This window comes from Ictidomys tridecemlineatus, chromosome 10 (genome assembly GCF_052094955.1).
Source record: "Ictidomys tridecemlineatus isolate mIctTri1 chromosome 10, mIctTri1.hap1, whole genome shotgun sequence".
Taxonomy (NCBI): Eukaryota; Metazoa; Chordata; class Mammalia; order Rodentia; family Sciuridae; genus Ictidomys; species Ictidomys tridecemlineatus.
Window position 1 is genome coordinate 99,289,521 of NC_135486.1, and position 3,978 is coordinate 99,293,498.

Sequence of the window (3,978 nt, forward strand, 5' to 3'; positions counted from 1 at the left end):
ATTTAGTCTCCATACTTCCCTTTTCCCTCTTCTCCTCCCTTCCTCTGATCCCTTCCCTCTACTCTGCTGATCTGCTATTTATTTATAGATTTTTATTAGTTACTTGTAGATATACATACAGATGAGATCCATATGGTATATTCATATAGGTACATGGGAAATTTAGGTCAGATTTCTAATGAAGCTGAATGCACACCCCTAGCCCAGAATTCCAAGAGCCTAAAGGAGAATCCTGGGGAAGGTAGAGCAACTGCAGGCCCAGCCACTGCTCCATACCACTGAGGTGTGAGCCAGCAGATCACCAACAACGTATTAATACTACAGGATGGCTGCTTCCCTTCTGACCTCTAATCTCCCAGGGATCTCCTCTAAGACCCACCTTAACTAGAAACGAGAAATTAGAGAGAATTTTAGGAAATGTAGTTCATCCTAGCCAACCTCCCACATCACAAAGTCACTGCAGTCCATCTTCTGCCCTTTTGGCACACATTCACAAACTCCACCAGTCAAGTTAGCCTCCAAATACAAAAATGATACCTGTGTGACTAAATACACTACATCCAGCATGAAGGCAAACATGTTAACTTTTTCTCCAGGAGAAAATCCGAAGTTCTTTATTTTGCCTAAGGAAGATATTCATTCCTCTGATACAAGTGTCCCCTTTAATATCTTGGAACTTCAAAATTTTCTGAATGATATATATGAAAAATATTCTTATGGAAACAAGAAAGAAATACTCATTACTACTATCCAGGGGATAGAGATTCTTATCCAAAAATGGGTTAGCATGTACTTTGGATATCAACCCCTGTTTCCTCACTCAGTCCTGGCATCTGCCCAATATATCCATGAATAAACTGGACATGGCATCAGGGGTAAAGTTTATCCCTGGATTCATCATGATAAACTTACACTCACCGAGGCCAATCTGTCTGAAGCTACTGCTGAATATTCATGGCTAACAGCAAAGACCATCATGAGTTCTCCCCATCGCACCAGTCCCTGGGGTGATCAGCCAGCCCCTCCATAGCACATTGATGACATTCGACCACATTCAACATGAAAGGGACACTCCTTTTTTTTTTCCTCGACTGGACACTCACTCTGGGTTTGGATTTTGCTTCCTCACTTGAAGTGCTGCTGCCAGAACTAACATCTCTGGACTCACAGAATGCTTTATTCGCCATAAGAGTATTCCATGAAGCATTGCTCCTGATCAAGGAGCTTGATTTACAGCAAACAATTGTGCAATATGGCCTGTGTTCATGAGATTTGTTATACTTAACATAGGTCCTCCATCTTCATGAAACACAGAACCTAATAGAATGGTGAAATACTCTGGTAAGACTCTGCCTCAAGCAAAACCTAGGTGGCAACACCTCTCATTGCTGGGGCAATGTACTCCAGGGTGTGGTACATGCTCCACATCTGCATCTAATTTATGGTACTGCTTCCCTCACAGCAAGGATTCGTAGGATCGGACCCCAAGAATTCAAAGGATAGAAATGAGAGTGTGTTCTCTCCCTATAAGATTGATGTCTATGACCCACCAACATTATTTGTTCCTGTACTTTTCAGTTCTGTTGCTTTAGAAACTCTTAGCTACAAAGGGAGGGATTGTACTTCACAGACACAAAGTTATCCATTTTCTGAGAGTTGAGGTTGCCCTGTTGCCACTTTAGGATGCTCATTATAGCTGAATCAACAGGTGAAGAAGAAGGTCACTCTGTGGCATGGAGTGATTGATTCCTACTAGGAAGGGGAAACTCAGTTGCTACTACACAATACAGAGAGGAAGAGCAAGTGTGACATAGGACATTTTCTCAGTGTCTCTTCAAACTCCCAGGTCCTGTGATGGAGGGCAATAGAAAACTAAAGCACAAGTCAGGTCACAATGATAAGGGCTCAGATCCTTCAGAGATGAAGGTTTGGGTCACCTACCTGACTAGGAACAATGATCAGCTTTGAACCAAGGCAGTATGGACTGTAGAGTGAAATAGGATAGTTATAAACACCAGTAATGACCATGTGGACAACCCCCAGGAACACAAACTGCCATATTTTGTGCATTTATTCTTAATAGTGATAAGAATTTGTATATTTATATTACACAAATTAAGTGTTTATTTCATTGTCATTCTCTTATCAAACATGAGGTGTGAATAATACCTAAGATTACACCTCAAATAACTAGATATAAATGAAGGAGTATGAATCCATAGAAATAGAATAAATATCACACAACATACAAAAAAGAATTTTTTCCCTTAACGAGGAAAGGATTGTATATTTTATATACTCTAATTGAGAAAAGTTGATGACATCTTAGATTATACATAGAATAGTCATATTATATTAGGCAGAAGGATATTTTATGTGTCTTTATTTGAACATTGAACAAAATTTTTTAAAAATGCATGAGTGCTGTGCTGACACAAACCAAAGCAACCATACCTATGTCCTGGGTAGATTTGTGAGTCAACAGATTACATAAAATGCTGATAAAACTAGGTTTTTCATGTTTATTCAGCCACACTCGCCAATCTGCCCTCTCTCCAGTTCTCTCACAAACACTAATCAGAATGAGAAGTTGATCTCCATGGGGAAATTAGATTCAAAAAAGTCATAAACTAAGTAGAGCCTTCTATCACTTCTTGTGTCTTACCTCCTAAATATTTTCCTGTACTTTCACATATTCTGATTCATTGATGTTCATTAACAGGAAAGAACCACCACCAATGAAGTAAAGTGCTCATGACAATTATAAGAGTAAATACCAGTAATTAAAAATAATTATGTGAGTATAAAAAATAAACTTCAAAAATAAAATAAAAAAATACAGGACTTAATGCATTCTAATCAAATTTCAACTCTACCAGTAAAAACAAGTTCACATTTATTTTTCTTCTGTCCTAGGGTCACTCTAGGATTATAATGTCAGTCGTGTCACACTGTTACTTCCTGCTCAGCTTCTGTGGACTAAGAGAACAATTTCAGTCCTGGTTCCCCTGATTACTTCAACTCATTTGACATGATCTGCACAATCTTTTCTACCTAATTACTCAAACACATCTCCTTCTCTTTCTTCATTAGTTTCTGACTATCTCTATGAACCCCTTTGGCATAAGTTTTCCATGATCTGGCTCTATTCTCTCTTTCTTCCTTAGGCAACCCATTCTTGTACCCCTTAAATTATGTTTTTATCTATCTTCTCAGGAAGCATCCTCATGTGCTGATGAAATGTCACCATTGATTAAAGGATAATCTCACAATGCCCTAGTTTCTAACAAATGCTTCTGAACAACTCAAGCCCCAACTAACTTACCTGCAATTTGCTCTGAAGCGATTTGTGCACAGAAGTGAAATGGAGAAGGAAAAACAGTCTTCCCAGCTACACATTGGATATTGTTCTTCCACACAAGCACTTGTTGAAGTACTCCTCAGACTCCTCCTCTAACCCTGGAAGATGCATCTTCTAGCAGAATTACAGAGAGAATGCTTATCCAGCTCACTCATCATGGTTTCCACTAATTATCCTAATGATGGAGCATCACACACACAAAAAAATAAGACATGGTGTTCTAGGACCCTCTCAAAATCTGTGTTCATTATTTTGAGCCTTGTCAGACAGATTAAGTAAAATGAACATATTTGACCCCTACTAGATGGGACTTGGTGTATTGCATATGTTTCCTCTTGACTCTGAACTTATATTCGAACCTCCTTCCATTACCAGATTGAGAGCTTGGAAAATAGGAATGGCCATTCATGTTACCTGAGTAAGAGACTAAATATAATAGCAGGTTTATCCTCAATGCTCCCAGAGTCCAACAAAAATCCTCTTTGCAGTCTCTGTGGTTTTGGATCACTATAGCACCCTTGTCATAAATTTATCCTCATTCCCTAGTAGTAACATACAAGTATGTATGTGTTATGCAGTTACTAAGCTTCTTCCATACCACGGAGATGTTTCCTCAA